A 26,375-nucleotide genomic window follows, 5' to 3' on the forward strand; every position below is an offset into this window, starting at 1 on the left:
GCTGCGGGCCGGCCCCTAGGAGAAGGGCGTCGCCAAACAGGAAGTCCAAACGCTGGCCTGCAAGCCACAGGCACAGCTAGGCCTCTCAGGCCCTGGAGCAAGTCCCGGGTGGAACACAGGCGAGGCCCTAGCTTCGGAGCGGCCTCCGGTGGAAGGTGAGAGACCACCTGTAGCGCAGCAACAGGGGGGATCGTAACAGTAAAACTGAAACTTCTGACAGAAAACAATACTTATATGCTTGACATAGTTTGTATTCCGTGGATGAAAAAGAGTCTCACCATTTGTTCTCAGCATCTCACTTACAAGAAGGAGACAGCAGTGGCTAGGGTGCACGAATAGGCGCACCAGAGGCAGAGGCGCAATGGAGATGTAGCACAGGAAAGAGTGGCCACCCTAGAAAGTAATGTAAGCATGAGTAGCAACCTATCAGCTACCACTTTCTCCCCCACTTCAGTATGCCACAACCACATTGTCCCCATAGAGCTGTCTCTTCTGACACAAGGTTCAAATCCCAATGCTGTGCCTTGTGACCTTGTGAAAGTCACTTAACCCTCCACTGTCTCAGGTACAAATTTAGATTGTGAGCCCTCTGGAAGACAGGAAAATACCTACTGTACCTGAATGTAATCAACTTTGAAGGGCTAAAAAACAGAAAATAAATAAATAAATAGAAATCTAACTAAAGCGACTGGCAACAAAGATACTCCCCCACTCCAGCAAAGGAGACAGCAGCAGAACTATCTGACAGTGCCTAGTGAGGACACGGCCATAGATCCATGGCATATTGGACACACAAGTCCATGGTCTGGCCAGACATGGCCAAAATAGCTTAGCATTATCTTTCTTACCCAGCAACTAGTATGCCCAGTGAACATCATATGCCTTCATAGTTCAAAGGTTGGCACCAGAGTTAATGGAAAAGTTGGTCCACTTGAGAATCAATCTACCTTTGCTGTATTTCCCAGAATTTCCATGCAAATAGCAGAATGACTGAAAGCAAAGTGAGAGACTTGCTGTCATTCTGCCTTGCTGCCACACCCCAGACTCTAAACCTTGGGGTGTTCTTGCAACTGTGATGGCTGCTTTGCTCCTCCCATGGTATATTCATGTCCTTCTTTATGCTGCTTTGACTCTCTATTGGTGCCTTGGGGTTTTTCCTGCCATCTGTGCGGCTTCATTCCCCCTTCACGTTGCCTTAAGGATGCTCATGCCGCTTTCACTGCCAGGTTGTTGGTAACCTCTTTTGAAGCCTTTGGATGTTCTTGCCACTCTTGCTGCTGCTATGCTCCTTTCACAATGCCTTGGAGAACTCCTGCCACTGCTGGTACCCTTTTGGTGTCACTATGTCCAGTCTTGGTATCTTGTTATGCTCTTCCCCTTCCTGATGATATCTACCCACAAGTTTCGTTAGAATTGATTTGAAAACCCCAATTTTAAAGCTCAAAAATGCTGCATTTCTTCTCCATTGACTTTAATGGAAACAAAAACAAACATATGGAAAAATAAAATAAAAATTGTTTAAAACGAACCAAGTAAATGGAGGTGACCTACAGAACAAACAAACAGATACAAACATTTTCTCTCTGCACATCCCTAGCCACTACATCTTCCATTGTCATTGCTTAGCTGATCGTTTGGCTTAAGTCTCTCTTGTACAAGGCAGCTGAATGAAGGATGCTGACTTTAAGGGAAATGTTGCAAATTCCTTCCAACAATGCCTGTTCTTCCTGCTTAGCCTCCACACTCAACTGCATCAGCAACATACATGCCCGCAACAGTATTCCTGAATCTTCATCCCTCTTCTTCAGAGAATCCACCAGACCCACCAACACCAACGACCTCTTCAGCATGCGAAGAGGTTTTCCCCCGACATAAGAAACCTTATTCAGAATCTGCTGCCTCTACGCTATCAGAGCTGAGAGCACCGGCATTTCCTGCGGACACCATTCCAGTATTTCCCAGACTCTCTCCTAATTCTTCCCTTGCTTGATATCCCACAGATGCCAAGAGCCAGGAGTCCAGCATGCCACCAGAAGCAGTCAGAGTTACTGCAGGGTAGGCTTGTGTGTTTGCTTTACGTTTCTTGCTGATTATGAAACCAGACAACCTGAACACCAGGAAGACTCCAGGAGCTCACTCAAATGCATTCACTAAGCTTGACGTTATCTTGGTTCATGCTTTGTGATTTTATGTGGTCAAATTTATCTCACAATAGGGGGTGATTTTTAACCAGTTAGATTTATCCAAAGTTATCTGGAAAAACCTTTTGAAAATCCACCCTTTATTTTATGTATTGGTCAAATGACTGCTCTCAACAAAACCATCTCTCTCCTGCCCATCTAGTCAACCTTGGATCACTGAATGTGCAGGGATAGTTTGTCCCAAAACAAAGTGAGAGCAGAGTCTATGAAACCAGATATCACATTATCGCTGCTCGTGGCTGTTTCCCTGAGCTAAGTGTGAAAACACCCAACAACTTAGTTTACTCAGAGACATTCAGCAGTGGGGATTCTTCTTCAAGAAATGAACAATAAATGATTAGAGCTTGCATTATATTCCTAGTTTCACTTCTCTGGTTGCTGAAATTTATCACCCACAATATGACATTACCTCCTCTGATAAAATTTGTGACACATCCAAAGCAGTGAATGCTTCACGTTGCAGTGATCAACTTTCTTGGATTGCAGCACTCATTGACAATGTCATTCTAGTTAACATTTACAAGCCATCAAATGCCCCCTTCAACAGCATCGCTGTCCATCCTCATCCAGTAAGCTACTCTGGTTCCTTCAATACCAGCACACCGAGGAGAGATAAAAGCACAGCTCTCTAGATGGCAAAGCTCTTGAAATGTGAACATCTTCAGTATGAGTCATTCAGCTCTATGACTCCAAACAACCTGCTTCTTTCCATTTAGCTAGATGGCATACTAGCTAAATGGCCAATTCTGACCTGGCTTCTGTGAGTACATTTCCACCATTCCATTCTCTAGATTCGTGATCAGCAATAAATCACACCCAAAGCATTGACCATCTGTGATCCAGAATCCAGCACCAAATTATATATGGTGTTACTTTTTCTAGTCTTTAATCCACTGTTCAATACACATTTAACTATAATAAACATTTTGAGAACAAACATTAGAGAGATGATATGTGAAAGCCCCCTCTCCTTTCCCTCCCTCCCTTCTCTACCTCAATCCTAACTTCTGTAAACCCTATCCGGCTGCCAGAATCATGATACACTATGACTGCTCCCAGGAGCTTCCAGCATTGCTATCAGGGTAGTATTCCTGGAGGTTGCTGGGAACAGTCAGAGCATACCAAGATCCTGGCAGCTGTACTGCAAAGAGGTACTGGGTGGGAGGGAAGGTTAGGACGGGAGTGGGGGAAGTTGGGGGAGGAAAGGGAGGAGGGGGCTTTTTCATCTAACTTTCGCAAACCAGGGAAGGGATGGGAGAGGGGGAGGCAAGTGACCAAATAGACAGATTTTTAACTTTTTATTAAAGACTGGGGAGTACATAGGGGTGAGTGGGTCAACCTGGCAGGCCCCCTTTTGCATATATTGGGTGGGTGTCAGGGAACTGGGCCTGCGTTGCATTTTTATTTTACACTAAAGCCTTGTATGTTGCATTAAGCTTGATCCTAGTCATGGTTTAAATCAGCTGATTTTTACTTGTTTTCCTCAGGCAGATGGTGTCTTTCATTCTGGCACGTTTTCATTACTCACTACTATCACCTGTGCTTCCTCAGACAACGAGTGGAACAAGTGATAGGACTCTGAAGAAAGCAGACTCAAGGACTTTACTGTGAACCTTTCTGCAAGACCACCCAACGATGATCTTGAGACATTCGTTTTGTTCCGTCTTGACCATCTCTGAACTGGCTATGGTCATTTTCAAGTTAACGTGTCTCAGATGGTCCTGCCTACCTCCTTCATCCGTGAATCTGGTTCCACTTCAAATACTGTAAATCACGTTGTACAGAATGCCCTATTTTCCTTTGCCCGGCAATCTTTCTTTACTTGCTGGCCTATCCTGAGCTTGGCTTCTTTCTGTTTCTTGTGAAATACGACTCTGGTGTTTCTGCTTTATGAATGTATAGTTCACATGTTTTGGCACTGTAAGCAGCAAAAAAGTGAAATGCAAAATTAGAGGGGCAGAATTTCTTCTGGTGATGGGAGGGGAATACCACAGAAAACAGAATCAACAATTTTGTCTTTCATTATGCTTCTTTCATGGATTTGTATCATTTCAGCCTTTTATCTAAACAGAAATATTCAATCATTCACATTATAATGTATGTGCAAAAAGCTTAAATGAGTCTTTCTGATCAGACAAAGTAGGTGGCAATTTTGAATAGCTCATGTTGCTTCAACGTACATGGACAGCATAGGTTGCAGCAAATTTTCAGAGAAAGCGCACTCGTTGTTTCCTTAGGAAAGTTAGCAGCTGTAAACTATACACACTAAATCAGGCCCACGTGCTTTGTGCTTGCTATTTGTGTAGGTGACTAAGAGAAGGCAAAACAGTGTGCATCCTTTTTAAAACGGGCATGCACATGCTCTGTCTCACACAACAACCTAAGAAGCCATCAGCAGTATCATTTTTTACCCTGGCTAAAAGCAGGCTTGCTGTGGAGGCCTGAATGTACTTTTAGCCAGCTTGAGGAGGGCAATTTTTCAACCAAACCATTTTATCTAGGTAAATTGCTTTGAAAATTGTTCTCCCTCTCTCTCTCGATTTCGTTCCTGCTCAGTTTAACTATGAAGAAGAAAGACTGAGTTTGCTCACTGGTATAAATGGATATATGAAGAGAAGTGTTGCACCTAAGGGAGCAGATCTAATCTTGATCACAAATGCGTCTAGCTACAAAATGTGGTGAGACTTGTATTTTAGGCTCCTTGGAGAGCTGTGCAGCATTTTGTTTTTCCCCTTAAGAAGCCAGATTTGGCGAAACAGAGGCCTGTGTTGGGGAAGCAGCAAGTGATTGATTTAATTGCAGGAAAAATGATTGCCTCATTGTATAGCAAGCTGTATGATCGTAACCTATCCAAGAGAGTTATAAGAACTGATTCATCTGAGGATTCTTTCCAGCTCCTTAAATATTTTTGTTTTGAAAATGAGAGTTTATTTCTAAAATTGTACGTGCATATTGTGATTCTACTTTTTGTAATTTGTTATATTACTGATTTTTCAAAAAATGATATTTCGTAATACATTTGCTTTTTATATTTCAACAGTTACATAAGTGCTTTATGTAGAGGTGTTTTTGAATATTTTCTGCTGGATTGGAGAAAGTGGAAAATTCTGCAGACTTGATAGAGGGTGAGCAGATTTAGTTTCAAAGTTCATGTTTTAAATGCTCTGTAATGGAAACAAAGCACATTCGCTTACATTCTCTCGAGATTTGTTCAATAAAAACTCTGGGATATAGTACATAAACATGGGTTGATTCAAAATGCAGTCTTTCAGAACACTGACTGCAAAATCCTAAAGTCTATAACCAGCTGTAGACAATAAAATCTAATTGCAAGCTGTCAGAAACTGTGCAGAGTCTGCATTGGATATTTTATCTACCATGGAAAGGACTTTACATGTTACAGATAGTCTTAGCAACTGATGAGACTACAAGAAATAATAATAATCTTCTGAAAGGCAGGAACTGCCAACATGGTTAAATGGCGAGGGGAAAGAGGCTATTATTTATTTATTTACTTATTATTTAGATTTATATCCCACTTTTTGCACTTTTTTTTTCAGCGCTTCAAAGTGGATTACATTCAGGTACAAGAGCCAAATGGCCATCTTTCAAAAACTGGAAAGTGGATCTAAATGAAGAAAATAGTGAAGACCATAAGACCTGGAATGTTAGATATACAGCATTAATAAGGCAGGCCAAACTAGACTTTGAACAGAAGCTTACTGGAGAGGCAAACATTCAAAATATAAACTTTTTCCAACTATTTTCGAAGCAAAGAACTTGTGAGTGAGTTGGTTAGACCACTATATGACAAAGGGGTATAAGGGGCACTCAGGGAAGTCAGAGCCATAGCAGAAAGACTAAACAAAGACTTTGCTTCAGTTTTTACTCAAGAGGGTATGGGGGAAATACCTATTCCACTAGAATTCTGGTTAGAGACAGCTGGGAGGCCTACTTTCACGATCCGTTTCTGGAATATATCTCCTGCGGAAGATGAAAATCACCAAAACGCTAGCATTAGATTTCCTATCGGATATGTTTTTGTATCTGCTGCATGCACTAAACTGCTGAAGAATTGTTGTCTGCAGTTTTCCACCGGCTTTGTCTTTTTTATTGTTGCAATTGGTTTTTGAACTGCTGAAAATTTGTTGTTCATTCGATTTAAGATATTGTTGCGCTGGAGGTGGATTCTTGGGCTGAGGTGGGGTTGACGCAACCCGCAGGCAAGGGCCCACGGGTCCCCACCGTCAGCAGGTGGAGTGGGCTGAAGCTGGAGGCCACTGGAGCTTCACCTATACCAGCCCACGTTCCCCTGGGGTTGAGCCTTTGGGTGCCAGGGCCGGCAGGACTTAGGCAGGCCTCAAGACTGGATGTCAAAGGCAAGTAGTTCAGCCCAGAGAAAGCAGCCAGCAGGTGGTGTAGTTCTATACTGGACTGGTCCCAGTACAGGAACCCAAGCACCAAGGAACGAGGATTGACTGAAGGTGCTTGAGTAAAGAAAAGCCGGAGCCTTAGGAGTCCACGTCCAGAGGATAAGGACAGAGGCATCACTGTCGAACTTGAATGAGAGCTGGCGGCAATTGGAAGGTGTAGCAAGCAATGTAGAACTCTGGACACGAAGGAGTCTATAGCGTGGTCATCCGTAGCAATGGTCAAGGCACAGAGAAGGCAGGCGTGGTCAGGCGTAGCAATGGTCAAGGCACGGAGAAGGCAGGCAAGGTCATCCGTAGAAATGGTCAAGGCATGGAGAAGGCAGGCGTGGTCAGGCATAGCAGAGGTCAGGCTTGGAGAAAGCAGGCAAGGTCGGACGTAGCAGAGGTCAGGCTTGGAGAAGGCAGGCAAGGTCGGACGTAGCAGAGGTCAGGTTTGGAGAAGGCAGGCAAAGTCGGACGTAGCAGAGGTCAGGCTTGGAGAAGGCAGGCAAGGTCGGACGTAGCAGAGGTCGGCACCAGGAGGTCAATCAAAGTACAGACAAGATGAATGAGGAAACAGGAACTTGGAAACAATCAAAAATACGGAACAAGGAAGCACGGAGGCAACAAGTACTCAGAACCAAACAGGGAACTGAGGAGACCTGTTGCAAAGGCAACAACGCTATGGTGCGAGGCCTGAGCATTTATACGCTGAAGGATCTGATGTCAGCATCCAGGTCCGCGGCCAGGTTCCCACCGCGGGCCTTTTAAAAGGTTTACTGATGCCTAGGGAGGGGCGTGGCACTACTGGCGGCATCTCTCCGCGAACCCCGCGGACAGGCCCGACAGATGGAGGCATCCTAGCTGGAAGTCCCGGGAAGTGGAGTAGGGCTGGAGGCATTGGCGGGAGCCCGAGGTCGGAGCTGGTGGCCCACTGCCGCAAGCAACGGGGAGCTGGAGCCTGGGAGTTGCTTAGAAAGGTGAGAGGGCCGCACCGCGGGGCTGCTGCGGGCGGCGAGCATAACGGATATGAGTCATTATAAAAGAAAACATTTTTATACCAATGGTATAAAATGAATTATAAGCCTGTGTATCTTCTTGGGCTAACTGAGAATCTCCTGATGGGATGTTGTACTAGCTGTACATTATATTTTGGCATATTTTGAGAGATTTGTTTACTTAGCGGCCTCTGGTTGTATGACTTTGACAGACAGGATGGCATCCCAGTTTTAGATGTATAATTTCACAGTCCCATCTGTCATATCTTTAATCCAGTTCTCTCAAGCTTTACTCCTCCTCTGTCCTCCCTTGATTGATACCTGAATGGTATCTCATCACGCCCTTCTTCAACATCCTGGTGATGTGTACGTGGTTTACACTGGATGGATGCCACAGATCTTCTCCTTTTCCCCAGCATTGAAGATTCTTTCCTCTCCAGGACTAACAGAAGTCCATCCATTCCCTATGATGAGAGACTCCTGCCAGCCCCTGGGCTCTAAGGTGCACAGGCAAGATACAAAACTAAATCTTAAAAAAAAAAAGGAAACTAAAAGTAGACCATGGAAGGATGGAACACCTCCTTCTCCAAAACCAGATGGGTTCCAAAGGCATCTTAAGGACAGGTAAAGACACCCTTCCTACTTTTCCATACCCAGGTCTCATTCTTAGTGGCCTCAAGGGCTCTTTCCTAAGAAAACAAAACAAGCCAGAGCCAGCACTTGCTGCCCCTGCAAATGAAAACTAAAAAGTCCACACCCTAAAATAGTGGCATGGGTTTATATACTCTAGGGCAGCGGTTCTCAACCGGTGCGTCGCAACACACTAGTGTGTCGCCAAGCACCGGCAGGTGTGTCGCGTGGCTCCCGGTCCCTCCCGCTGCTCGTTCTTCCCTGCTGCCGTTGCCGCCGGGCTATCAGCACGTTCAAGCCCAGCGGGAACGGCAGCGGTGCAAAAAAAAAAAAAAGCTGTGGCATCCGCGGCTCGCCTTTTCTTCTTCCCGCGCCTGCATTCTCCCCCCCCCCCCCCCGGAACAGGAAGTGGTGCGCGGGAAGAAGAAAGGCCGTGCCGCAAGAGAACCCACGCCTCGCGCGCCATCACGGCACACATGGGGAAGCGCTGCTGCGGCCGTATGGCCAACCGGTCTTCCTGTTCGGGGGGGGGGGAGCGGAAGCGCCGCGTGCAGCTTCCGCTTCCTCCCCCCAATGCAGGAAGATCAGCTGCCTCTCCTGCTGCCACCCGTTCTCCTGCTATCTTCGGGCGTCGGGCCGTATGGTCCGTCGATCTTCCTGCTTGGGGTGGGGGAACGGAAGCGTCGCGCACAGCTACCGCTTTCTCCCCCAAAGCAGGAAGATCAGCTGCCTCTCCTGCTGCCACCGGACTCCTGCTATCTTCGGGCGTCGGGCCGTATGGTCCGCCGATCTTCCTGCTTGGGGGGGGGGGGAGGGAGGAAGCGGACGTTGTGCGCTGCGCTTCCGCTACCCCCCCCCCCCGACAGGAAGTTCGGACGCCCGAAGATAGCAGGAGTCCGGTGGCAGCAGGAGAGGCAGCTGATCTTCCTGCTCTGGGGGAGAAAGTGGAAGGGAAAGGAGAGAGCAGCATGAGCCTCCCGCGATCGATGGAATTCTTCCTTCTTGGCCTGCGGGGGCTGGAGGAGCAGCTACCGTTTGTGCTGGGGGGGGGGAGAGGAAGTGAGTGACAGAAAGAGAGAGAAGCAGCCAGCCAGCCTGTGTGTAAGTGAGAGAATGTGTGTGATTGAGAGCCTGTGTGTAAGTGAGAGAATGTATTTGATCGAGAGTATGTGTGTGATTGAGAGAAACTGGTCAGAGAGCTGATGTATGTGTATATGTGAGAGACAATGAAAGGGACTGCTCAAGGAGATGACTGATGTGTATGTGAGAGTGTGAGACAGTCAGGGATGTGTGTGTGTGAGAGAGAGAGAGAGAGAGAGAGAGAGAGAGAAAGCATGGAAGTGAGAAATCTGGGTATGTGAGAAAGCATGGGAGTAAGAAGCCTGGTGTTGTGGGGGTGTATGTGAAAGAAAGCATGGGAGTGAGAAGCCTGATTATGTGAGAGAGAGCATGGGAGTGGGAAGCCTGTGTGTGTGCATGTATATGAGAGAGACTGGTTGGTAAGGTGACGGTGTGACTGGTGTGTATGTGAATGTGAGAGAGAGAGAATGTGATTCAGGGAATGAGAAGCCTGTGCATGTGAAGAGAGTGAGCATGGGAGTGAGAACCTGGGTGTGTGTGAGACACAGCATGGGAGGGAGAAGCCTGTGTATGTAAGACAGAACATGGAAGTGGGAAGCCTGTGTGTGTGTGTGTATGCATGAGAGAGATCAGGTGACGGGTGTGTGTGAGAGAGAGAGAGAGAAAGTGATTATGGGAATGAGAAGCCTGTGCAGGTGAAGAGTGGGCATGGGAGTGAGAAACCTGTGTGTGTGTGAGACACAGCATGGGAGTGAGAAGCCTGTATATCTGAAAGAGAACATGAGAGTGGGAAGCCTATGTGTGTGTGTATATGCATGAGAGAGATCAGGTGACTGGTGTGTGTTTGCGTGTATGTGAGAGAGAGAAAGAAAGTGATTATGGGAATAAGAAGCCTGTACATGTGAAGAGTGAGCATGGGAGTGAGAAAGCTGGGAGTGTGTGAGATACAGCATGGGAGTGAGAAGCCTGTATATCTGAAAGAGAACATGGGAGTGGGAAGCCTGTGTGTGTATGCATGAGAGAGATCAGGTGACTGGTGTGTGTGTATGTGGGAGAGAAAGAAAGTGATTATGGGAATGAGAAGCCTGTGCATGTGGAGAGAACAAGCATGGGAGTGAGAGACTGGTGAGTGTATGTGAGAAAGAGAAAGTGATTATGAGAGTGAGAAGCCCATATATGTAAGTGGAACATGGGAGTGGGAAGCCTGTGTGTGTGTGTATGGCATGAGAGAAACTGTTCAGGAAGGTGACTGGTGTGTTTGTCAAAGACTGGGAGATGATTGGTGTGTGAGAGATATAAACTGGTCATGGGGGCATGACTGGTATGGTGTGTGTGTGTGTGAGTGACATGGGCCCTAAGGAAGAGGACCATGAGTATAGAGCTTAGCCACTACTGCTGCTTCTGGTGTGTGCTACAGCCTGCATGGAAGAGGAGTAGGAAAGCTGCTGGAGGGGGTAAGTAAAGGTGGCTTTTTAAGTTTATTTTTCTTGATTGACTGCTATTTTAATTATTTAATATTATGTGATGTGTCTGCTTTTTTTGAAATATTTTATTGGTGTTTGGAGAATTTTTAATAGTTTTTATGAGTTTTTAATTGTTGGATGTTATTCTGTTCATAGTTGTTGTGAAACATTTATTCTGCTTATTAGTATAGTTTTACAATTATTTCTGTGTGGGGATCTATAGCTGCTTGCTAGTTCTGTTTTCCTAATAAGAGGTGTATTGGTTTTTAGGGCCTGATTTAATATTTGTAGTGTTGCCTTTTCATAGATAGAGTTGCTCCTGTTTGAGTGTATTCCATAATACAGGTGTAACTGTGTGTGGATTAGTTTATGTGCATTACTACAGATCCTGGGAGTATGTTAGGTCGGTTCTGTGTCTGTTACAGAGATATTTTACTAGCATGTAAGTGTTTTATCAGTCTTATTTGTTGCGTTTTCTCAAGAGGACATGCATTGGTGGTAAACTGCTGTCTTTTCATAAGTAGGGCTATTGAGCCTGAAAGTAGAAGGAGTTGGAGTTGCTGTTACTGAGATGACACCAGAACCAGAATATCTTTTTTGTAGAGTGAGTTGAACGGGGAATGTCATAATTCTGCTTTACATCCATTATTGTGGATCAGGGGGGTTCCCGTGGATGCAAACTGTACATTTACATCTAGCCCTGTGACGATCATGGGTCAGTGTGTCACGCATGTGAGAACCATCTGTCAGGTGTGTCCCGACAGAAAAAAGGTTGAGAACCACTGCTCTAGGGAATCTACCATTAATATTACTCCTATACCCCCTATGCCCATGGGACATTCCTCTTAGTAGAAATCCATAGGATTCTCTACAATAATCATTGTTCCTGTTCAATATGACATTTAACCAAGGCCCCCAGTCTCCGCAGAGACAGATGTTATGGCAAAAGTTAGGAACGTCTGCAGCATAATTTTCTAAATTCTGTGGAACATCTACATGAATATAATTACAGATTAAATTATTTAATACATAACAATGTTTTCCTTTAAAACTATTTTCCAGCATACTTTCTGTGTTCCTAATTTATTTTATTTATTTACAAATATTTTTAGTCTGCTTATAATGAGAAAATCAAGCTAAGTGGATAATATATTAACATAAAACAATAAAAATCACAAATAGACGATACAATACATATATCATAAAATACTGTCCAAAATCAATTAAATGCTTCACGGAATAATGAGAGGTAGATTTTTAAAAAAAGAACATGCATGCGTCCATGTGCGCGCGCTACCCGGCGCGCACACATGGCCGCGCAATTTTATAACATGTGCGCGCCAGTGCTCATATCTTATAAAATCGCGGGCGGCGCATGCAAGAGGGGGTAGACATAGGCCATAACTGCGTGGTGATGCAACGTGCGGCTTCCCAGGTTCCCTCCCAGTCCGTTCCAATTAAGGAGTGGACTGGGAGGGAACATCCCTACCCCCCTACCCTAATCTCCCTTCCTCTTCCCCTATCCTACCCGCCACCTATCCCTATCCTAGGGGCCCCCTATTTATTACTTTTTTTTTGCTCCTACAAAGGAGCTGTAGTAAGTTGCGTGTGCCGGCACCCTGCTGGCGCACGATCTACCAGTGCAGCAGCAAATGGCCGCTGTACCGGGTGCCTCTAGCTCCACCCCGCCCCACCCCCGCCCCACCCCCGGACCGCCCCCCTCCTTGCCCGGCTCTTGTGCGCGTATCAGGGGTTACACGCGTGGCTGAGCCCCTTAAAAAACCACGCGCGGCCCAGCCACGTGCATAACTCCTCTGTTTTACGTGCGCAGGTCATTAAAAATCCAGCCGTGATGCTTTACGCTTTTTCCTAAAAAGCTCCATATCAATCAATAACCACAATTCAATGGGCAGGGCATGCCAAAGTTTAGATCTAATTATTGACAAAGCCCATTTTCTAGTCACTTGCAGTCAGGCTTCCCCTGTAGACGGAATCGTTAGCAGTTTTTTGTTTTTTTTTAGTTCTGTTATCTCCATGTTATTTTTCCCCGTGCTTTTTCTCTCTTTGGTCTCCTATACTCTCTCCTCATGGAGCATGTAGTTTTTCTTGTTACCACCTGTAACTCTCCATCCCAAATGTGCCCCTTCTTTCCCCTGCTCTCTCCTCCTGCAGCCTCTCCTTTTGGCTTTCAGAATTTCTCTTCCCCATCCCTCCTACCCAGTCTTCCTTACTTCCAGCCACTCATTCCTCTTCCCTCCAGTCGCGTGCACACCTTCCTTCCCCGGCCTCGGCCTTCCAACCTATGATTCATCCCTCCCTTCCTCTCCCCGGGTTCAGCAGGATGCAGTGAGAGGAACAGACTGGAAGTGATGCAACGGCTGGGAAAGAGTAGGGACCACTCGCAGGCAAGGTTTGCAGGACTGGGTATGAGGGAAGGCTGCCTGCAAGGAGAGTGGCTGCAGGGGACGATATGGGAGCAGGGACCAGAATGAGAGCAGTGGCTCGTCTGTGCAGGAGGGGGTGGGAAGGAGAGCAGCAATTGGCTGATATTGGGGGGTGTGAGCAAGGTGTAGGAAGGAGAGCAATGACAGATTGATGCAGGGGTTTGGAATTTGTGTATTAAGGTGAGAGGCATCAGACTGGTTCCATTGGGTGGGGGGAGGGGGGGGGACTCAAGCAATGTCAGGGCTCCTAGTTGGGGGTAGAAAGGAGAGCAGCATCAGTGAAGAGCAAGGCTGGCAGGCAGAGTTCCTTTAGCAGTGGTGAGTGGAGGGCAGGTTGGTTCCTTGATATGATTCAGTGGCTGGATGCAAATTCTGTGGCAGAGTGTAAATTTAGCAGCAGGCATTGTGGCAAATGTGTGTGCATGTGGAGGGTAGGGGCAGGGATGTGGAAGGGGTTGGGTAAGGCCTTGCACATAACAAATAAAGCTAAGGGGGGTAAATGGAAAACATGCCTCCAGAGCCATCCGTTTTCTGACCAGTTAAATTTGTGCCCTGTGAATCTGGGTGGACAAATACAGCCAGTCAGCAGTAAGGACGCGCATTCGTTATTAGCAAATGTCAAAAATGCAACAAATGAGGTCATTTTTAGTTTGTTTTGAATGAAAAGAACCAAAAATAGCATCCTATGAAAATACCTGAATATTTTCAGATATTTTTGTATTTGTGCTAGTTTTTCTAAAAAAAAAAAGAGAATAAAACAGGCCTCTGAAAGACCAGGCTGAGCCTCACGCATGAAAAAACTAGCCGGCCTGCCCGAGAACAGGGCCAGCCCTGGGGGACGTGCCGGGGCCTAGCCCTGAGCCAAGCCCAGTGTTGGGTACTTCAACCCCTCTCTGTTTACAAGTACTGGGGCTGGGGAACTCCCATCCCAGGCCCCACTTACCGCCTTCCCAGACACTGGTTTCAAATGAGCAGAAGCGAGACCCAGCAATTCCTGTCTGGGTCCCAGGATTTTAAAAATACAAAGTACTCACAGACCTGCAAACTACTCGGGCTGTTTAAAAGCTTCCACCCAATAAGAGGGAAAAAAGTAGAGACAAGCAAGAAGTGTTACTAATTGACTATACAAGTTTATGTTGGCTTGAACTTGTTCATTTCTTTTTTTTAAATTTATCTCATGAATGGAACTGTACATAGACTTTAAATAATATTTTCTTGCCATTTTCTTTAAGCTAAAGAGAATTTGTTTTGGGGAGTACGTAATTTGCATCCCATGACTTGACTATTCTAGTGAATTTAAGTGTTTTGCTTTTTATTGTTTGTACATCACTTCGAGTGACCAATAGAAATGATTAAGAAATGTGAATAATTAAATAAATAAAAGAATCTACAATTCAGTGGAGCACCTCAGAGATTTCTGTCTCCCCTGTTCTCACCTCCCCTACCCCCATCTTTCAATAAAAATCCTAGTTGTTCTTTGTGGTACATTATTTTTAGCTAAGCTATGTACATTCTCCTCTGTGTATCTACTACAATATACACTGAGGACAATTTTCAAAGCCATTTTTGTGGTAAATTAGCAATAAACTGGCTGTCTGACAATTGTTCTTCCTTAGTATGGCTAAAACATGTAAGCATTGCTCCACAATGTGCACAACTTTAGCCACTTTACAGAGGCATTCCTGGGATGTGTGTTTCCATCAGGATAATAAAATTATGCCAGAGATTGTAATTTCAAGTCTACATGCACTATTTTCTGTAAGCAATCTAACAGTGCAAAAATCAGGTGCAAACGTTGACAGACACTTTGTAGTAATTCTTCTACTGCTTATTTCTATAGCGCTACTAGATGTATGCAGCACTGTACAATTATATGTAAGATGCAGTCCCTTCTCCCTAGAGCTTACAATCTATTCAAGACAGACAAGGACAAATGAGAGTCTTTGGGGGTTGTAGGGAGATATCTCATGTTTACCACTGATGCACCAATTATGAATTATAGTAGCCATGTACAGGCCAAATTCTGACAGGCCCCAAAAAGGCACTGTCACAGCAAGAGAAGGAACTCTGCCCAGGTGAACTTTAAAACCTTGTCGCTGTGGAAAATGAAGAGGCCTTGTCCTGATACCCTGAAGGATACCTTATCAGATGTGCCTGCTTGTCAGTTCCTGTGCAAATATAAAGCAGAGAGGCAATGATAGCAAGCAGAGGTCAGATGGACCCTGACCCTTAGAGGGGGGGGGGGGGGACAGCCTGAGATGGAGAAAAACACCCTGACACACAGCTTGGCACAGAGACGTGGCAGTTCTCCCCCAAAGGAATGGGAGGGGGGAAAAGGACCTGCAATGTGGCAAGATCCCTCCCGAAGTAATGGGGAAGGGGGAAAAAGACCTGCCATGCAGCAAAAGTCCCTCCACCCACCACGTGGCTATGCATGAGCTTATGCTTATTTATCAGCTGGAAAGTATAAGACAGGGGAGCAAGGAAGAGAAAAGAGAGGCACAAACCCTGAAACCAAAAGGAGGAAACCCAGAGAGCGGAGCCTGAGAGCGACCCAGAAACCTGTGCCAAAGCATCCCTGAAAGCGAAAGGGGAGCCAGAAGCAGACCAGCACTCTCTGCTATCGAGAAGGGAGAAGACAAGGTGTGGCCAGGTGATTGGAGAGAGGAGACCCTGGCTCAGGTGCGGAAAGTGACAGAATCATAGACAGTAAACAGGAGAACAAGCCCAAACTGCCAGCAAGCACCACAGCCAGAAGCTGGCTCCCTCCTGCCCACTCTGCCAGTACCAAGCCCAGGAAGCAAACCTCTCCCCAGCCCACATTCTCCAGCTCTCCAGATTGAGCCCATTTCAGAGAGATATCGCCTGAAGTCAGGACCCAGGTGAGTAAGTTAGCCCTAAGTATTAACATATTAAGCAGGCTAAGGTTTATGGCATGTTTTGTTACCATGATACAGATCGTTTTTTAGGGAAAACAGGTGCTTAGTGGCCATGATGTTAGAGAAATAAATTGTTGTTATTTTCTTTTTTATAATTTTTTATTTATGCAATTTCAGATATATTACATCATATATCAAAGGAATAAGAAAGAGGTCCTTCATTACATTCAAAGGAAATATTTACATAATTATTTTTAACACAGATCTTTATACTTTCAGGAAATTTGGGACCAAGATGTACATTCCGGCAATCTAAGAGCTCAATACAAACTTTATCCAAAATATAAAGGAATAAACCGTACACATAAGACATTTCCCCCTACTATTCAATATAGCACTTCATCCCTTCCCATCCAGAAAGCCCCTTAGTTGATCAGGTTCGAAGAAAATATATTTAACCTCTTGAAATTTTAAAAGGCATTTACAAGGGTATCTCAAGACCATGCTGGCTCCTCGACTTATCACCTCAGCTCTCATGAGCAAAAACATTTTCCTTCGTTCTTGCGTGGAATGGACTAAGTCCGGGTATATCCAGACACTTTGCCCATGATACTGAGCAGTTCTATTCCTGAAAAAGAATTTTAGAACAAGATTCCTATCCTGTTCTAAAGCAAATGTAGCCAGTAGTGTGCCTCTAGTTTTAATTTCGGTATGTACTGACATCTCAATCAGCTCGGAGACATTCAATGTCGGTTGTTCCTGTATTTCCTCTGCTCCCATAGATGACATAGGCTTCTTTGAAACAAAAAACGCTTTGATAATAACTGGAATTATTTCTTTAGGTATCTTTAAAAATGCCATCAAGTGCTCTTTAAGCATATCAACCGGAGACATTCTTTTCACCACAGGAAAATTTACTGTACGCAAATTTAAAAAGCGAAGAAAGTTCTCTATGTTCTCAAACTTTCTCTCTGCAATTACCTCTGATTTAATTAGGTTACCCTGAACATTCTCAATTGTTACAAACTTTTCTTCTAACTTCACCATTTTCTCTTGTTGTAAGTTTGTTGTTTTTAAGTATTTAATCCTCTTTTATTTGATTCTAGGAAGGCCTGTGTTAGCGTTGTAATAGTCAATTCAATGGAAGCCATCGCTTTCCATTAGTGAGTCTAATGTTACAAGTTTTTGCAGAGAAAGTACAGTTTTTGATTATAAAGTTACCAGTTCTTGAAGTGCTTTATTTTCTTCGATGTCTCGTGCCGGTTCAGCCACTTGGGGTGTCGGTGTGGAGGTAGCTTCTCCTTCCATCACTCCTCCACCTCCTCTGATCGCCGGCTCACCGCCTTCCTCGCCAAACTCAGGGGGTAATGGCTCTCTCCTCCTCAACGGCAGAGCTCGCGATGTTTCCAAGTGCTCCGCCCCTGGCTGACCTCTCAGCGACATCGGCATCTCGGGTGCCCCCGGGCTAAGAGAAATCTCGTCAGCCATGGAGAGTGATCCGAGATCCTGAATCTCTCTCCCAGCGGCCCTCGCCTCCGGCGTTTTCGGGGTAAGTTCGAAGAAGCTCTCTATCTTTGGTTGCTGAATTTCTTCTTCCTTTGTAGACACATTTTCCTTAAGTCGAGCTTTGAGTTTTGTATGTGGCATGATAAAAATATTCAAATTTCAGAGGTGATTCAGGAATAATATAAAAATCTCGAGCGGTACTGAGAGAGCTCCATACACACAGGAATAACAAGAGGAATTGTTGTTATTTTCTAAATGTGATGTCCTGCCAAAACTGATATATAAAAGTCTTTTCCTGAGGAGACTACATGTTGTCTTTTCCCTGACTTAGGATCGCAAGTAGGGTGGGAGGGCAGCTGGCAGTGTCCTGTACCTGAGAGATCCCTGCACCCCTAAACCTGCTTACAGGGTTTTATTAATTATTGAAAATGGTCAAAATCAAGAAAGCTATGAGCAGGAAAACCAGGGGTTCAGTTTTAAAAGAGGCCTCAAAAAGATAGATTTGAAAAATGGATTTGATTACAGCCAAAGAGGGAGAATGCTTTTGAAAGTTTCAAAGTGAAAGCATTCACAAAATCGGTACAATCCATGGATAAAAGAGTCCCCTCAGAGTCCCAAAGTGACAGTCTGAAAATTGTCCCCATTGTTGAACATAATTTGGTTTCTGTGGGCTTGATATACCCTTCTAAATATGTTAGCCAGATTAGACTTATCCAGTTAACTTACAAATGATATTCAGCAAAATGGCTCTGCTGCTGAATATCCCCAAACAATTCGCTAGTTAGCTAGATGTCATAACTGGCTAAGTTTAGACCTGCTACTGAGTAGGTCTAACTTATCCGGTTATCTTAACCAGATAAGTCTGAATATCAGCATTTATCAGGCTAAGCTAACAGGATAAATAACACCTCCCCAAAATACTCATTTCTTGCTCACCACTTAGCCAGATAAGTACTTACCCAGCAAAGTAACAACTGCTGAATGGAGTTGATATTCAGCAGCCACCAGCTAGCTGGATAAGGCACCACCTACTTGGCTAAGCAGTGCTGAATATCGGCCTCAATATTTTCTTAACACAGTTCACATCATAATTTTTTTCTTCTTGATATTGCCATTTGTGGTTAGCATAACTCTATTTCTTCCCAATATTACAAATATCTCATTAAGTACATTATAAAATGCAGAAAATGACTTAGATGGAAAAGAACTCTTTGCTGATTTCACTTGAGGATGAAACCTACATTATCAGAAGTCAAACATATGCTTATTTAATGGAATGCCAGTGGTACTAATATTGCAAAATTCCAAATAAATACAAACGTATTTCAATTGGTGGAGTTACTATTACACATTCTTATGTTGCTGTAATAATTCTGATGCAGAAATCAAAACAACGCTGCCTACTCATGGGTGAGAGGGAGTTACATCAGAATTCTAATTACACAATATTTATAGTGACCACAACATCACAGAGATCATTATAGCCTTTGCCAAGCCAAACCCCACTTTCAGAATTTCTTTGTAATGTGGCAATAATGTGCTTCCACAATCAAAACAAGAACTTTTGCTAACTAACCACTATAAGAAGAACCCACTTTAATTACATCCAAATTTCCCGGATGCAATCTGGCCCAGTTTATTTCAGGGGTGTGCAATGAGATTGTTTCTATATTGGAGTTTGCAAAGTATATCCCTCAGAGGTGTGCCTGTCTCTGTCCTTTGTGACCACCGATACTATATACCAGTTTATGGCATGGAGTCATAAAGAGTGAAGAAGATGCCTGCATTATCACGACTGAATCTTGTATGCTGTAGGGTCTTTTCTATAATCTATAATCTATAAAAGATTATAGATTTCTATAATCTTTTAATACAAAGACTTAAATCAGTGGTATTTCACCCCCAGCCCTTGAGAGCTACCAACAGATCAGGGTTTTCAGGATATCCCTAATGAATATGCATGAGAAAGATTGCATACAATAGAGTCAGTGTGCATGACTCTATTGCATGCAATCTATCTCATTAGGGATATCCTGAAAACCCAACTTCTTTGTGGCTCATGAGGGCTGGGCATGAAACCACTGACTTAAGTCATATTTCTTGAACTATACTAGAAATAAACCTTCAATCTCAAAACTTGTAGACTTTAAAAGGTAAATATATTTTGTAGGTGTACCTCCTTAGAGACAAAAGCCAGCACTAACAAGCATGACAATGCTTATCAACAGAAACAAAAAGAACATTGAACAAAATATATTCTATGTAGGCATAGTTCTGTGTTAACTTGTTCAGTCTCTTGCTGTACAAGAGGGAATCAAATCTAAAAGAAGCTTGATCCTTGGGTTTAATGTTTTAAATACTTTTATAATTTTTTTCAGCGGTTCTTTACTGCTAAGCAGTTGCTTGCATCACTAATTCTTTTAACTGAGAAGGTAAAATGTTAAATTCACATTCTGTCATTTATATCTAAACATTTTCAGATGAAACACAGAAAAGGAGCTGAGAGACTTGTGATTCAGCACGTACGTAGTACTTTGCTAAAATGATTTTGAGCTCTTAGCTGAAAAGACAGGAATATGTTTTCTAGTGAAAGTCAAGCATATTGTTAATATATTGACCAAGCTGATTTTTAGACTTTTACACGAGTGGCTCTTTTTTTTTTTTTTTTTTTTAACAGTGGTCAATATCCAGTTTACTTGAAGAGGGAATATGTGCATTTCCCAGAGTCAGAGCATTTTAAATGCAAACATGATCCTGTAAGGAATATAAAAAAATAGCACAGTACTATAGTGTAAAATGCTTATGTGCTTAACTATTTACCCACTTTCTCTCTGTTTTATAGTATGCTTTAGTAATAGCTTACAGCTTCACCATTGCTCAGTCATTAAAACAGCCCCTCCATAAATACCATTCCTGCTTTATTAACTGACTCATTCCATGGGAATTACCATTAAAACATTTCATACACAAAAACATGAATATTGATTAGATCACTTATTTCTATTATGAGTTATGATGTTGCAAGTTAGTTTAATCCCCTAACCCCAAATTAGTCCTCACTCCTCACTGCTAATGCATAAAGTTCATGCAAGAGAAAACAGTTGTGCTCATATTGATATTGCCAGAAGGGATTGAGCTTAAACTCTGTAATTTTCTAAAATTCTTACAACAAACGAGTTTGCATAGGGTGTCCATGTTCACATCTACCATAGTACTACCTCATGGCTTTCACCATGAAGCTTTGATAATATATTGCTGCTCCAAATATTCATTCACTATAAAAGATGTGGAAAACGTGGCACTAATTTTAATACATAGAAAGCAGCCGTGCTCTGCAACATAGCAAATAAGGTTTCACTCAGTTAATCCACTCGAAATACATTTCTCATGAAAGACTTTATAAATATTAAGTAAAAAATAGTGCATATTACACTGAAATATATTACCTTCATGAACCACAGACTAGATTAAAAACATTACCAAAAGAGAAACAAAGATTTGCTAAAGAGACATAGTGGAAAGGTTTGAAATGATTTAAGGCAAAAAGCAATGCATTACATTGCTTTGCAGTTATAAGAATAAGGCTTAAAAATGCTTTGAGATTTGTACATGTATGTGATCTATTTTCCCATAAACAAAAAAAAACCCACTGCCACTTTAGTCTAGAAAAAAATAATATACTACTGATGGTTCCTAACAGTTTCTAGAAAATAGTTTCTTCCAGGAACTATAATTATCTTGCATTATCACTATTTCTTATTTGTACAGAAAAGATGTTTGATCTATTGCCTCGGCTCTTTTCTCATTGGTGAGCGCTTTGTTTATGAATGGAGAAGAGTTTGCCAGTATGCATCCTTGCAAGTTTTAAGGACTTAATTTTTCATCTAGGTATCAGATTCAGTTGAAAAAATGAATTCTGAACAAATATTTCCTTTATAAATATAAGTAACTGAACATTATACTTTAAGTAGAATACCATAGTTGTTTCTCAGATTTTCCAAACCCTTGCCCCATAAAAAGAACTAAATTAAAGCCAAATACTTTTAAAGTTATTTCATATAACTGTCTTGGTATCCTGCTGCTTTGTAGTGTAAAATACATAATCATGCAATAGTTTATAGAACATTAAAATGATTTATGTCTGAATTTACTGATTACTCTATATCTCTGAAGCATGCACCACAGATACTAGCTTTGGTTAGAGTGAAATCCAACTTCCTGTTTCATGATAGCACAGTAGATGATGTATGTGCTTTTTTTTTTTGCTTTTTTTTTTTAATTATTATTATTATTTGCCATTGCTAAGACAGACAGAAAGCAAAAGGAGAGAAGCAGAACGTGAATTTGCTGTAGCAAATAAGCGGAGGCTGCTTTACATTTTTCTGGCACTCCTCTCTCAAGCTCGTTGTGTCAAATGTGCACCGGGGGAAAAAAAAGAATAAAACGGATCCATTATGCCTTGAAAATGATCCATGCACACAACTCACGACACAAAGCAAACGGGCTAGTTACCTCGCACGTTCGATATGTCAGCCTTTAATACTCCATGCTCTGGCAGCCCTTGAGAAACAGCAGCAGCAGCAGGAGCGGTAACAGCAATAAGTCCAGCATCCACAAGATTCTCACAACCCTTTGGCGATGCAGACTGAACCGCACACTCTTCCTTCGGCTGACGTCAAAGTCACTGTCACATGGCCAGATGAAAGCCATGAGAGCATTGGTTGTCGTGGCAACCACAGCACTGCTCTGGAATGATTTCAATAGGTCATCTGTCATACTGTGTGTGTGTTTGAACCATTATGGGCTCTCTGACAACCCAAACATCAGAACTCATTTTAAGTTAGAATGTTGAGCTTCTGCCAACCTCATTTTTTTTGGGGGGGGGGAGGGGAGCGATATGTTGAAATCACATTCACTTTCTAAGAATGTTCTTTATTTCAAAAGTCCTAAATATCTTTCAATAAAAAAGAGCTCCAATGGACAAAAAAAAAAAGGACCAGCTTTCTTTGCCAAATTGTGCAAAATGAAGACAAAAAATAGGAATGAAACACAATATATTTTTTTTTGCAAGCTCAAATTATGGTCAAAAAGGAAGGCTAAGAATAACAATGAAAACTATATGCATAGCTATAAAATTCCATCTTAGCCTAACTCCTCTGTGGCCTTTATAAAATTAATAATACCAGGAGCAAATATACTACTGCTAGAAAATACCAGCAAAAACTCAGATGAAATATAGCGGCATGGCAGATGAAAATAATGTAAATCTGATCCACAGCAGCAAAAATGACCCAATTTTGGCAGAGCCTGAAAGTATCTCAGGAATGATTCCCAGACTGAAATATACAGCTGCCACTAAAAAAACTGAATGCAAGGTTATACAGTATATTCCAGAACTATATGCAGTTTTGGTTGCTATCATGTGTTAATGTTATGACAAAAAATAATCACATTCGCTTTTCCTTAATCTTTCCAGTTGAAATTCTGCGTCATCTTACCTACTTGGTATAGGTTTAACAATGAATCCCTGCTGATGTTTGTACACAGATGATATACAGATTTTCATGCCAGTAACAACAACTATTAATGATGCTCCGAATTTTGTAGGTCACTGTTTAGGATCCATTCGGGAATGGAGATATATATATATATATATATATATATATATATACTATTAAATTAGCCCTTAACATCAGCAAAACACATGTAATGATACTGAGCATGTTCCCCTGTGATGATTTTTCAACATCTTTTAAGTTTGAAGATTGGACAATTGTGAGGTAGATATTCAAAAGTCATTCAGACAGATAACAAAATTATCCATCTAAATGGCAGGTTTTGGTATATTCAGCCTCTTATCTAGCTAGATTTTAGCTGGATAAGTTGATTTCCGGCTAAAGTCTAGTTGGATAAAAAAAAAGAGGCACTCCTGGGCATAAATGGAAGGAGCTATTTTTATCCAACTAATTTAGCCAGATAAGTAGTGACAATCAAACTTCTCCGGCTAAGGTATCCAGATAACTATGGACCTGCTGTTGAGCAGGTATAAAGTTAGCCGATTATGTTTTTGTGGATAACTTTAAACTTATCTGGGTATATTCAGCAGCTTGGCTGAACCACTGCATATCCTGGCTAACTTACAGTCCACTAATGTACTCCAGACTATTCAGAAGCTGTTAAGATCAGAGTGTATGCAGTACACTAATGAGCTCTGCATTATTGGGAAGCTGTCAAGACCAGAGTGAACTTGTTGCTATGTATGTCATCATTTTCTGTATTGTGTGTACTATTGTAAGTTGCTTTTATGTGCTTTTATACAACACATGAGTGTCTTATTTTGTACATCGCTTAGGCTGTAAGTATTAAGTGATAAACACATTTTAATAAATGTAAATGTAATGTAAGTTAGCCAGATGTTACGATCCTGCCCGCGAGGAGCGCGGGCAGGCCCTCACCTCCACGCGGCCAGCTGGGCCGCTGACGCCACCGCCGCCGCGGCGGTCCCTCGGGGGCATCCGGGCTCCTCCCCGGCTGCCTTCTGCTTCATGCAGCGGGGCCGATCCCCCGCGAGCTCTCCCTCGCGGTCAGGACCCCCGCTGCTGCTCCTGTGTTCCCCAGCGTGTTGCCGACGATCTCGGGTCCTCAGCCGGCAGGGAGGGCGTCCCTGCTGGTGCCTGTACGGCTGCCCAGCTCCCTGCAGCTAGCCTTACCTTTCCTGCTCCCCTGCTTCAGTTGTCATGGCCGGGAGCCGTTTCAGCAGCCTGCCTTCTCTCCAGCTTCAGGGCAGGGCTGCCCCGATGTTCGTCTGCTTCTCCTTGGGCTTCCACGTGGCTGGGAACGCCACCAGCAACCCAGCTCTCTCTCTTCTCTCCAGTCTCCTAGGGCGCGAGCGCGCGCCTCTCTGCTCCTCTTCAAGGGATCTGCCAGGTGTGGCCCCTGCTGACCCCTCCCTGGGCGTTGTCCACCTCAGCGCTACTAAAGGGCTCAGCGTTCAGTCTGTCTTTGCCTTCGCAAGGAGTTGGTCACTCCTGAGATCTTCGTTCCAGGAGCTGCCTTGTGTTCCAGCCTTCTGCAAGGTCCAGTGTTCCATGTTTCCTGTTGTTCCAGTCCTGATGTTTCCAGTTGTTCCAGTCCTGATGTCTCCAGTTGTTCCAGTCCTGATGTTTGCTTGTTCCTGTTCCTGCCTTGAGGTCTGATGTCTAATCCGGTATCCATGGTCCAGCCCAGATATTACAAGTCTTGTACCTTGATCCTGAAACTCGCCTGAAAGCTAAGTACCTTGCTCTTGAATCTCCTGAAAGCTAGCACCTTGATCCTGTGTCTTCCAATGTCCTGGTACCTCGCGGCAAGCCACGTCGTGGTCCGTGACCAGCCCTCGGGGCGGGCTGGTTAGGGCCATCTGTGATGCAAGCCATGTACCTCGTTTCTAAGTCTCTGAGAAGTCCTTGTTCCTGACCCTGTTACCTGCCTTGGCTGCCGGTGTGCAGCAATCCTGCTTTGGCTGCCGGTGTGCAGCAATCCTACCTTGGCTGCCGGTGTGCAGCAAACCTGCTTCTTCCCTGTTGCCTTGATGTCGGTGCCTGATCCTGTTCCTAATCCAGTCCCAGATGTTCTGCCCTTTGTCTTCGTCTGGCTCCTGAGCCTTCTGGCCTGTTGGGCCCTGGAGTGGCCAACAGGTGGGACTCGTCCCTGTGCTTTGGAGCTCCCCTTCCTGCCAGCCGACGGGGCTTCGGATGTCAGTATCCCAGCATCGGAGTTCTCTTCGCCTGGATCTCTCCTGCATTCTCCTGTTCTCAGCGTGGTCCGTGACCTGCCCTCCAAGGCAGTGTTGGGGACGTGTGGGACAGGGTGGCCCTTGACTCAGTCCCGGGAGTGGTCTGAGCAGGGTGCCCTGAGGGACAGTGCCCATGTCTTCCTTCAGCCCTTGTTCCTGAGTCTACCTCTGCACCTTCAGTATCTCGCTTCAGAACCTTCCTCTGCATCTTCAGTACTTCGCCTCTGAACCTACCTCTGCATCTTCAGTACCTCGCTTCTGAGTTTACCTCTGCACTCCCAGTACCTTGCTTCTGAGTCTACGTTAGCACGCCAGTATCTTGTCTCTGAGTCTCGTCTGCACTTCCAGTACCTTGTTTCTGAGTCTACGTCTGCACGTCCAGTACCTTGCTTCTGAGTCTATGTCTGCACTCCCAGCACCCTGCTTCCGAGTCTACGTCTGCACTTCCAGTACCCTGCTTCTGAGTCTCGTCTGAATCTATGTTCCAGTCTTCGCTGTCCTGGCCTCCATCCGGCCTGCCGCTTCGTGCCGTACCCTGCGGCAGGTCCGAAAGGGCTGGGAACGGTCGGAGGACTGTTCACAAGACCAACATTGCGTTGTTGGGTCTTCCGAAGCGTGCAGGTCCGGAGGAGGGCCTGTCGCCTGGTCATCACTCCAGTCTTGCTTCCGTCCTTCCCATGCTCGGGCATGCCACGCCTCCCGCGGCCCTCTTCGGAATCCTCTGGAGTCGAGCCGCGGCCCAAGGACACACATCTCTCGGGAAGTGGGATCACTCTCCGAGCGCTCCGCAACACCAGATAAGTCTTATTCAGCTAATTTAGGGCCCTATTTACTAAAGGGTTTCTCTCATTCTGTGTCTATGAGAAACATGCTTAGTAAATGACCCCCTTACTTAGCCAGCTATGTCTGATATGGACTTCTAAATGTTCATCTGTGATAAGGATTCTAGGAGTTCAACGTGAACAAGATCTGTCATTAACGAAGCAAA

At 44.1% G+C, this 26,375-nt stretch overlaps 1 protein-coding gene across 4 annotated transcripts in view; it reads right to left on the reverse strand.

Annotated features, from left to right (window-relative positions):
* Nucleotides 1-26,375, reverse strand: part of NCALD (neurocalcin delta) — a 757,024-nt gene that overhangs the window by 211,679 nt on the left and 518,970 nt on the right. The window contains exon 1 of one of the 4 annotated variants that reach the window (XM_029591829.1): nt 22,126-22,257. The exons of the other annotated variants lie outside the window; for them this stretch is intronic. The gene's annotated coding sequence lies outside the window, so the exon portion shown is untranslated. Of the gene's footprint in view, nt 1-22,125; nt 22,258-26,375 lie in introns of those variants that run through there. 4 annotated transcript variants of the gene reach the window in all.

The sequence above is a fragment of the Rhinatrema bivittatum genome, chromosome 2, assembly GCF_901001135.1.
Source record: "Rhinatrema bivittatum chromosome 2, aRhiBiv1.1, whole genome shotgun sequence".
NCBI lineage: Eukaryota > Metazoa > Chordata > Amphibia > Gymnophiona > Rhinatrematidae > Rhinatrema > Rhinatrema bivittatum.